Source organism: Austrofundulus limnaeus, unplaced genomic scaffold (assembly GCF_001266775.1).
Source record: "Austrofundulus limnaeus strain Quisiro unplaced genomic scaffold, Austrofundulus_limnaeus-1.0 Scaffold56, whole genome shotgun sequence".
Lineage (NCBI taxonomy): Eukaryota > Metazoa > Chordata > Actinopteri > Cyprinodontiformes > Rivulidae > Austrofundulus > Austrofundulus limnaeus.
Genome location: NW_013952458.1, coordinates 80,243 through 92,232, shown reverse-complemented (window position 1 = coordinate 92,232; position 11,990 = coordinate 80,243). Strand labels below are relative to the sequence as shown.

At 38.7% G+C, this 11,990-nt stretch overlaps 1 protein-coding gene across 4 annotated transcripts in view; it reads right to left on the bottom strand.

Moving 5' to 3' along the window:
- Positions 1 to 11,990, bottom strand: part of LOC106518097 (growth factor receptor-bound protein 10) — a 69,902-nt gene that overhangs the window by 26,439 nt on the left and 31,473 nt on the right. The window lies entirely within an intron of this gene.

The following is an 11,990-nucleotide window of genomic DNA, read 5'->3' as shown; positions in this document are numbered from 1 at the left end:
CTTGTAATTTATTTATATTAATTATGAACGTTTGTTTAACCTCAAAAGTACAGTTTTTAAATTAAATGTTGCTGAAACAGCAAGTTTCTCAGTGGATCTGCCCTCAAAAATGCAGCCTAGGTGGAGTAGTGGAACACAGATCCACTGATCCTTTAACACAGAGCATCTTCAGAAGACAAGTTGATAAAGTAAAGCTTTTAAAATCTGTATTGTTCGATACAGCTCTGTTCGATACGGTTCAATACGGGTACATGTATTGTTGCACCCCTAATATATATATATATATATATATATATATATATATGAATGGTCCCCACCAGGTAGCAAAAACATGTACACACTCAATGTTTATTCATCTATTCCCATGGGGACTTTGCATTGACTTCTATTTCTACAGCCCAACCCTGACTGCTTACCCTAAACCTAACCATAAACCTAACCACCTCAATACACAACTGATCCTAAACCTAACCTAAACTCAAAACACACTTCAGTCATAAATCAAACCCCTGAACCAACAAATGGCATTTCCCTCAATAGGAACCAGGCTTTTGTCCCCAATAGGAACAGTTGATTCTCACCAGGCTGTGTGTACCAGGAAAATTGTCAAAAATTGTCCCCACCAGATAGCAAACACACACGCAGATCTGTGTAAGGCCTTGACACACTGGACTGAAGGGTCATGAGCAGACACCTGCATGCGCACAACCAAACACACACAAACATGGTACCAACAGGGTCAGAGGTCAAACACAATAATCTGCACCTGGGTCAGACCCACTTGACCAGATTTATGAGCCCCTTACCTCACCCCACTTTTCTCTGTCTCCCCTTCTCTCTCACTCACTCACTCACACACAATTGATCCGGTTGTTTTAAGCCCGAGCCGGTCTCTTCCACAGTAACACGAGCTGCAGAGTGTAAGAGCAGTCTTTACTCAGCGGACGGTTCTGGGTTTTCACATATAAACACTGCGGTCATTCAGCTGATAACCTCTCCGATCCCTCCGATAAGCAGCAGAATAGAAAGGTAAGGTTTTCAGCCGGTTTTAATCTTTTTATACAGTTAATAAAAATCAAAGCAAATCTAATTGAACAAACTGAGATTCATAAAACAAGAGAACTAAAAACTGGGGCACATGTTACATTAAAAATCATGTGTACATTATACATATAAATACACAAACTGTTGAAAGTGTCACACTGTACGATGTCAGACGCATCAGTCCAACTATACATAATTAAGGAATAAGAGATTCCTGTGGCTGTGAAAAGATATCAGTCTCAGCAGTGGTCACAATAAACAATTTTTCCTGAAATTTTGTAAAACCGCTTGATTTTTGGTGTAAATCATCTTTGGCTGTGAAGACTGAATCAGTGAGGCTGCCACACTGAATGACCACAGACCACTGAATCAACTTCAAAATTAAACTATATGATTATTTTATGAAAAGACTATCATGACTGTCAGATATACAGCACGTACTTACTGTCAACTTGTCTTAAAATGCCAACACTGTTATTATCATGGTTCATCTGGCTTTAATTTTACATTTTAATGACCTCAGCGATATTTCAGTGTCAAAATCAGGCGTTTGTGCCTAATTTCTTATTGTTCGTTGTAGTCAGCAAGGACATGCCAGTTTTACTCAGTGTTTCTACTAGAGTATTTGCCTTGAGAGGCTGGGGGGCTTTTGAACAAACAATGATGATCAACAGCAGACGTACAGCAGGACGGAGGGAGAGATTAGGATTTGTCCCCTGCAACATAATATTTCAGTTATACAAGAGGAAACTTATGTGGTAGTGGGGTCGGTTAGTATAACGTTAGTACAACAGTAGGGGAAAACCTGTGGGCTTCTTTTGTTTCGCCTCTCATCTGAAAGACGTTTTCACTTCTGATCATGAGTTGAGGGATTCCAGTTCTAAAGCTATTATCAGGGCAAATTTCTGTTTGATGTCTTTACATGTAGGCGGCTCAGTTGGTGGAGCTGATGCCTCTCAGCAAGAAGGTCATCAGATCAAATCCCGGCCCGGGGAACTTTTTGGGTAGAGTTTGCATGTTCTCTCCTTAACAAAAACATGACTGTCAGGTTAACTGGTAACTGAATTGTCCTTAGTTGTGTTTGTCTCCTTTGTCTCCCAGATTGTGTCTCAATTCATTGGTTGCAGCCGACATTGGCCGCATTTGTCAGCCGCTTATGTCACTGCCCCGTGCCGTAGGCTGTCCCATTTCGTAGGCTGCTGCAACTGAGTATCCTACGAAGCTGATGATATCCCAGAATTCATTGTGTTGTCAGAAAATTTAAACAGAAAATCAATCATGACTGAGCTTTTTTTATATACTATTTTACAACAGAGTCTTTTTTAAAAGGAGATTTTGGAAATTTATCACAAACCTAAAGATGTAAGTTTAGCAAATTAGCTGAAATGTTTGTTGCAACGAGATGTTAAATAAAATTAAGTTACAAGTATGCTTACTAGAGCTAAACTAATTATTAATGTTTTAAATTTATTTATTTGTAACATTTTTCTATTAAAATTGAATTCTGTGAAGTTACACCTTGAAAAAACAACTGGAGCGATGTGTATAAAACCTATCACCATGGTAAACATATGTTTTCTACAGCCCACTGTGGCCAACGTCGACCGCGGTCTATGTTGGTTGCAACCCATGAATTGAGACACAGCATGTGTGTCCCTTTGATGGACCTGCGACCTGTCCAAGGTGTACCCCACCCCCTCACACAGAGACTGCTGGATATGGACACCAGTGACTCCTGTAACCCTAAAAGAAAGGAGCAGGTATAGATGATGGATGGATGTCTTTATATAGGTGTAGAGGGCAGCAAATTGAGCAAACTGCAATGGAAACTTAAATACCAGATACTTACTTTTGATTTTAGCCAATAATACCCTCCATATCATTTTTACCAAGCTGTTTTCGGGGTTTGAAGGTATTTATGAGTTTTCCCAGCTGTCTGTGTGTTGGAAGCTGTCTTTATAGATTAAAGCGTTAATCACTAACGTCATGTTTAAGTGTGGGTTAGCAGAGACTCCCACCCTGGTCTTTGATAACATCATCCGTCTTTCATGTCAGTGAGAGGGCTTCAGATTTCAGGCCAGACAGAGCTGATTAGCTCTGCAGACAGTCTAAACTCAATTTCACTTCACCGGAGCGCCATCACAAAACCTCAGTGAGAGGCTCGCCTCCACACGACACAGCAGCCGACTCTGCACGCTCATACAACCACGTGTTCATCATATGCAACCACGTGTTCATTATTGTAACTTTCAGGAGATTCTAACGTTAAACAAAATCACAGTTTGCCAAGATTTCACCGCAGTTTTATTATCCTGCATTTAACCACAAGCTATCATGGTTTAACTTTATTTTAAATTATTTAAATTACATTAAATTTTAAAAGATACTTGTAGTTTGGCCTCAAAGTTAAGACCAGTCTTTTTCTTTTGTGAACGGTCCCTTTGCACTGAGCTGAGTGACTGACTCAACTAAAGGAATTTCTTTATCAAAGATCCCTTGTAGGTTGAACTAAAATAAGTTGCACTGGAAAAAATATAACTAAAAGCAGGTCTACTTCTGATTAAACAAATTCAAGTGGATTTGTCAGCAATACAGCTTAAGGCTGCACAATATATCATTTGAACATCGTTATCACAATGTACGTGTGCACAATAGTCACACTGCAGGTGCTGTGATGCAGGAGGCAAATTAAATCAACAGGTTATCTTGGGACTAAACCAAAAGTCATTGCACTAAACTGTCATGTGCAATGCTTTTATTTTGACTGGTTGCTTCTGCCTGCAGAAGCGGGTATCTTCCTGTTAAAAGTTACATTTTCATTTTGTTCTTCTAGCTCCTGATGAGTGTTGAATTCGGTGAATTCTTCAGCTGTGGAGGAAGACGTCAAAGAACTCGACGAAGATGAGCATATTTGCAGAGAACTGGAGGAAAATGGGTAAAATACAGCTAATATTAAAGCGTAACAAACAAAAGCTAAGATGGTGGTAAAACACAATTCATGTTTGCTCATGATAGAAGGAAAGATTCAGGCCACAGCATAATAAAAGCTGAAATGAAAATAAGAAAAACTGGAATCCAGACAAAATACATACAGGTTCAGATTCAACAAGACGGCAGAATAACTTAGTGTTATTCAAGTCATCTGTTGAAAGTAACTACAGCTAAACTATCAAGTATGAAATCATTTCATTTGATCATTTAGTCTCTCCTGTTAAGATGGGGTCTTATCAGACATGGAGCCAGTGCAAAGTGAGGGTGTTTTAGACTCGATGGAGCAATGTCTTTTCTCAGGTGTCAGGAGATTAGACAACATCTCCTGCATAACCCAAGTGCTTCAGATCCACAGCACATCTCTGAGTTCAACAATGAGAGAACTTATGAGAAAATGTTGGAAACTCAGCTCGCTCAGCCTTTGTCCTAAAAAGGAACTATAACAACAGACTAGGCCAAATACTGCAGGACCGTAGAGACTGTGGGTGGAGTAAAGACATCACAGACCAACGTGACACAGATCTGGAAAAGATGTTCTGTCCTAAGAAATTGCTCTAGAGCCCAGTTTTAGTCAAAGTAAATACACAACTTCACAATGCATGTGCAGCTGAAGCCATAAATGTACATCTGGTTTTCCAAGACACGGACACAGGTGAGATAAAAAAAACAAAAAAACAATGGCAGTGGGTGCTTTTGACCGGCAAGAGACCTTAGACCACAGAAGTCCACAGTCCTTAGAATCATTTAAAACAGGGGTGTCCAGTTCTAGTTCTTGTGAGCCATAATCCTGCATGTTTTAGAGGTTTTTCTGCTCCAACACACCTGGTTTGAATGAACAAATGATTAACAGGCTTCTGCAGAACTTGAAATGATAATTTACTGAGTCAGGTGTGTTGGAGGAGGGAAACAAGTGAAACATGCAGGGTAGTGGCCCTTATGGACCAGGATTGATTTAAAAGGTAGTTAACCTTTTTAGCTTTTGCACCAACAGAACTGTAGCCGTTCAAATAATAATTATTTTTAAGGTTATTTTATCTTTTACTTTAAAAGAGGCTTTTTCTAAGCTCAATAGGGTCTGCTGAGTGACATAAGGGGATGTGATGAATGCATAAAAGGACACTGATTGGCTGAGCAAGTTGAATGCTCTTCCAGCATCTACGATATTAAAACTGTATTTGTACATTTGAAGCCATCGTTTTATTCTTTTAATGACTTTGTGACGCTTTTTTCAAACTCGGCTTTGAAAATTTAATCAAAAACTCACAACACTTAGCTCCAACTTTGGCATCCTCCATCGTTTGTGGTGAAGGTCGCCTGAGTGTTGGGTGATCCTAGTGTTACCCTGGTTGTACTCGATAGTCTTATAACCGCTCAATAGTGAAACTAACAGTCCTCAGAGTCCTTTTACCTGCACTGCACAAATTGTCTATCAAGTCTTACAACCTTCATCCAGCAAAAAATTATTTTTGATCTTGTTTTGAGTCTGATACATTAAAAAAAGAGCAGAATGTGTTGGATTATTCATCTTGTTAGCCTGGAAATTTGTCCTTATTTCAAGAAGTCTTACAAAGTGCAAATGTATTGTCTGCATTAACAGATTATTTCATTTAATTTAAGAAGATCCAGACTATAATATAGAATCTTTTATTTAACTTTAGACAGCTAATGTTGGCAGTGTATTTGTACCAAAAAACACCAATATTCAGTCTATTTGATTTAGACTCAAGACTTGTTTTTTTTCCTACGGAAAGTAGGGTTAGCAATAATTACGGTACATAAAGGTTCATCATGACTATTTGTGGCATTTAGCTGAAAACTAATGGTTTATGTCAGTGTTTCGGGTGATTTAACGAGTTTATAGTGTTAGCGTTAGCTGCTCCACACCACTATCCACCAATGGGCTCACAGGCGCACCTAATAGTGATGGTGTGTTGCACACAAATATACATCATATGGCACTAACTGCAGTAATTGCAAATAGGAAAATACTAATTGACAGTTTTACTGACAATTAATTGCACACAATTTGACTTTGCACAACCCTAATAGACTGTTAAAAATTGCAGCTCATGTCCTGCTATAGTTCTCAATGATTTAACAGCCTAGTTAGGCAAGAACACACCAACACTTTCTGCCCCAACATGTAAATGACAAACATTTATAACAACGAGGCTGAAAACTAGTATCACTGTTGAAATCTGAGATTATTGAGGTTTTTTGACTCCATACTTTGATGGTAATGATGCTTAAAACCATGAAAAAAGACATTTATGAATTGCATCATCACATTGCAACACCATGAGAAACATTTTGTGCTTGGCAGAAACTTAAAGACTCCAGTCAAACTTCAATAAGCCGACACACACAGAGAGAGAAGAAGAAACACTCGAGCTAAATCCTTCCACAGTAGATTATACAGTGATCTGGGGTCCATCAAACAGCTGAGCTTATTTGTCCTTTCATCTTAAACGTACTGAATCAAACAGGCTTCACTGCCATCTCTGTGCAGACACAAACACCTCCGAGCACCTCGGCCGACTGCAACGGGTCAGCAGACCGTTGCGTGCAGAAACACATCAGCTGACCTCGAATCAAAGGGGAGGTAGGAGTCTGTGTGACTTAGATCTCTTTTTTATAGCTACAGAATAATCAACAGATTTCTGAGAAGGCTTTTAATACCTCTCATCTCTCCTATAAAAACAGTGTGAACAAATTACAAACCTGTTATTTAAGAGAAACTGCTGTAAGAATATTTTTGCCTTGGCTGGCTTGATTGGAATGTGCTGCATTTAATGTTTTTAGTTACGTCAAGAAGAATCGGATTATTTCAGTTAGGAAAAGTGGACAACAATATAAACAATTGTTTTGACATTAGCCTCAGTCATGTAAATGCTATCAATAAGAGCAGTCATTCAAACCAGGAGCCACCGAGGTCAGAAGTTTTAAAGTCATTTATCAAATCCAGGGTTCCCACTGATATTTAGAAAAAAAAATTCCATGACTTTTCCATGACTCTCCATGACCCACGTACAAATAGGTTTAGAAAGTATGGCTGAGAGACTAACCCCACCAAGTTGAACTATAGTGAACATGTGTAGTGCAGGCAGATAGGGAGGAAACGTAAATGACAAAAACGTGAAAATGAAGCCCTCACAGACAGGTGTGAATCAAAAAGTTTCAATATATTACCGGTAACTGAGGAATCATATGATGATAATGTCAATACACAAACACGATTGTTCACGATTTTTGACAGACATACAGTAGTTATAAATTTGATAAAAGCTCGTTTTGTCTCAGCTAGATTATTGTTCGTCTGTGTGGTGTGGAGCTCCAGGAGGTATGATACAGAAATTACAAATAGTTCAAAATAAGGCTTCTCGGCTTTCACTTAGATGTGATTTCAGAACTAATGTCAGCATGATGCATATTAGATTATCCTGGTTAAGGGTTGAAGTTAGTTTTATGTTTAAAATGATATTATTAATAAGAAATATTATTAGTTCAAAACAGCCAAAGATTATATAGTTTCAATTGTTTTTTTAGTGCCAATGTACATGATTATCAAACTAGACATGCAACTGAAAGTAAATTTATACTTCCAAAAGTTCACACTAATTCCATGAAGATGTCGGCTTTATATAGATTTATGCTTTTATGGAATACTTTACCTAAAAACTTATTGGAAATATATCTGTAAAATGAATTTTGAACAACTTTAAGATATTTGCAAGGAAAACAATTATATTGAATAATTCATAATTATATTCATTACTCTGTTGTTTACTGATTTGTTGTTTTGTATCCTGTCTTTATTTTGTATATTAATCTGAGGCCTCTACTTCAATTTTTATATTTGTATTTATTTGTGTTTATTATGTAGTTATTGTTGTTTTGAATTTATGTGAACTATGTATGCTATGTATTTTGTGTTGTTTAATGTTTAATGTGTGGACCCCGTTGATCAGATCCCCATTAGTTGCAGGAATTGCAACTAATGGGGATCCAAATGAAAGAAAGAAAGAAACAAAAACATATTAGCAGTGATACAAACACAAGACTGTACATGTATGTAGAACTAACTGCTTCTACAAACATTCAGAACAGACAGGCACACACACAGCAACACCACTAGTCTTCAACTGGTATCTAGTGTCTAGCTCCAGTTGTTTTTTTTTTAAAGACCACCTCACAATGAACAAGTTGTTGTTACGTTTTTTAATTTATTTGAAAATTCCATGACTTTTCATGACCTGAAATGAAATTTTATGACTTTCCAGGCCTTGAAAATGAAAAATAAAAATTGCTTGATATTCCAGGTTTTCCATGACTGGTAGGAACCCTGCAAATCACTCCAGAAAGTTCATGTCAGGAAATTATCAAGGTTGAATGTGTCTTTAAATTCTAAAATTAGTATTTTATGTCTCTTCAGACATACAAGACTGTGGCAGCCATCTTTAAACTTGACTACTTTTTGAAACTTTCATTAAGATTCATTCTGCGGTTCATGGAATATTTTGCTAACAGACCAACACTTTTCATCTTTAAAACTCATACGAGTTCAATCAGTAGCTGATCAAGTTCTTGGGTCCGGACCAAAGTGGTGGACCAACACGAACCGAGCCTCTTTCCCCACACTCAGAACTGAGCAGTAGGTACTGTGGGTCCAAGTGTTAGGTCATTATCTTTTACACGCACTAGCTCCAACTTTCACAAGCTGTGATCATTTCAATCACAAGACCAAACAATGCAAACTGTGGGAAACTGACTGTTTCACATTCCATCACATCCATCCCCAAGGGGGTCAGAGTTCAGGGTCAGCTGCAGAGCAGTGAAACCGAAGCTGGAAGTGGTTTGGCGTATTGCTCAAACCTGCAGTACTTCAGCAGAGTGAAGGCTGGCCAAGATACCGGGGGTCAATCTGGGCTCTTTGCTTGCGACTGAGACGGAGTATCTTTAACTAGTGGGGCTCCCCCCGCTGTCTCTGATGTTCATAATGCTGTGCCTGACCACAAATAAAGGCCAGAGTTGATTACAGCCACGGTCCTGGTGCCAAAACAAACACATTTGTGCAGCAGTGACAGACAGGACCTGACCAAACCCTTAAAGCCAAAGCAACACGGCGGAGCCGAATGGTGTAAGAGTGCCACAACATGCGTGGGAAATGAACCCTACAAGACCAAGAATAACAAGTTTGACTGAGAACATGGCTTTGCTGCAGCTTTCAAAGTCAATGCACAGTTTTAAATAAGACTCTTCATGTTAAATATGCTGCTTCACAAGGCTGCGCCACTTGGAGATGTTTTTATAATTAGCTCATCATAGCTGGAGACGTAACAGAGCTGTCTGCTGAGCCCCACTCACACAGCATGACTGTCCCGTCAGCATTAATATGTTCTGAGTGCGTAATTCACAAATCTGCACATTTTCATACATGCATGTGCTTAAACACCTACACAGGTTCTTGCCACCAACTGTTATCATTACACAGTGTAGCGTGGCTGCAGGAAAAAAAACAATTCAGAGAAAGTCTAACACCGCTGTACTCAGGTGATTCAAGTCAGCTCATTTAAAGTATTCTCTTATTGAAGTGAACTCTTGTATAAAGCTGGTTTGGTGGGTCAAAACACACAGTGGTGATGCTAAATGGTATGGACCAGAGGTGGACCGTCAGGATCAGCAAAGACTTCTCTGTTGGTCTAAACACAATCAGAATCACTAGATTATATTTTATTATTTTGAAATGTCTGTTCACTTCTTTTCACAGCTTTTCTCCCCGTTGTGCAGCTTCCAGTAGCATGTGTTTATAAAGAGCTTTTATCCAATCATATTTCGAGCATCATCTGTTGCTGGGGTGAAAGAATCTGCCTCAACGTTTTCAGAACAAACAGTGAAGGCATCTGGAGGTTAGAACAAATGGTAATGATACTATTATTTGACCAATCAGATGTTGAGTTGGTGACATCGGATCCTTCTAGCAGGCCTGAAATGTCAGTATTTTCACGTTGATCAGAGAGCGCAAACATGTAGCAAGGCTACAATGAAAACCAACATTCAAGGCGCTTTCATGGGACACCCCATAACATTACTGACACTTGTTCTGCATTTAGAAGACAAATATGTTGCAAACAGACCATTAGATCATTGCAAATCATTTTAAAACCATATTTAACTTCAAACCCTTGAAGCAGGGGCACCAGGTTGCATCACCTCGTCTTTTAACGCTGACAACTTTACAGCTCAGTCTAAATGACAACTCATTTGTGTTGTGTTACTAATTTCAAATGCAAAGTTTGTGTTTCAGTAAATCCATGTCCATTGAATCATTAAATTGTTTTTTTTCTCCTAATTAGTGCATCTTTTCCTGGTGTTCTTATGCACCAACAGGGCTCGAGACAGAAAGTTGCAATCAGATTTTATTTTTTTATTCTAGCTGGGTGCAAAACAGCCTAATCAAAGCATCAGTGTGTGTCCCCCTCAGGCCATAAATACTAGGACGTATTAGTGAAATTAGGTCTATTCATATCAACATAACGACAAAGATCAGCAGATTCTACATCATTATTGTCTACTTCACTTCCTTATTCAGGTAGCCTGGTTTAAACCAGACCCTGTCCTTCACTTTGCTTCGTACAAGGGTCTAGACTTGATGCATGGAGAAGTGTTTCTTGCAGGAGGCGTGGCCTCTGCTGAAGTTTAAAATGATTGGATCAGTTGGCTGCGACGTGTGTCGCTGTGACGGAGGCTAAGCTAAGAAGCTAACCGTAATCACGTGTGCTGTAAACAACCCTACTGAGAGGAGAAATATACCGAGCCAAACGTGACGACTGTAAATGAGAGCTGCTGCTTTGTCAGACAAATTTATTTTAATTTGGAAGCCTTATCAACACAGACTGGCTTCATTCACTTCCTCCACTGCCGTATGCTAAAATAACTAGCAGACACTGTGTAAAAAATCAACGTCGTTCAAAATTCGTCCTTCTGTTCTCTGATTGGCCCAGGTAAAATAAACTACAAACAGACACTGCACAGAAAATTGACGTTCTGTTCTCTGATTGGCCCGGCTAAAAATCTGCCAGCGAAATCCTTGTCAATGGGAGAAGTCCCAGATGGAGCAGTGAAGAGAAACTAGAATTGAGCAGCGCTGCGTAGGAAGGCAAGGGCCAGGCTATTATTCAGGCTGAGAAATCTCATTACAAACCCTTTCATGCCAATGTCTTGTTAAAATGTAAAAATTACGTAGTCAAGAGCTGTTCTACTGAATAAACAGCAAATAAATATGTTCATATTTCATCTCTTTAACAATATGAGTATGTAGAATAAAGATTTGGCCTTTTTTTCCCATCTAAACAGTTTCCAATTATAAAAAGGCGGTAAATGTGTAACTCTTAAGAAGAATTCTCTATTATTTATTTTTTACAAAAATGACAAATATAAACCTAACTGTGACATTATGAGAAAAGACATTCAAAATAATTTAACTCTGATATCACCGTTAACTATATCAGAAATGTTTCATTACATGGTGTCTAGTTCCCATGATCCCTTTCACCTCTAGTGACACATTTAGCTGCTTCCGCAATCTTTTCTGCTTTTTAAACCAGAATATTCCCCATGCCCCACTTATTTTAGGAAGGTGTCAAAATAACACACTGAACAGACCAGTAATGAATTATTTCCCTGTTTGGCTACACATGACAATAGTTAAATAGACAAAACACTGAACACAAAGATAATCTGAGAAAAAGACATGAGGCAACGTTTAGTTGGTTCTCATAGATTTAAGGGAACACAACAGATCCTTTGTACAAACTGCAGACCTAACTTCATGACTGCAGACCTTGTGAGATGAAAATAATGCTTTGCCCTGTTGCATGTCTAAGTGTGCGTGATGAGCAAATAAAACCACAAATTGTGTGTGTGTGTGTGTGTGTGTGTGTGTGTGTGTGTGTGTG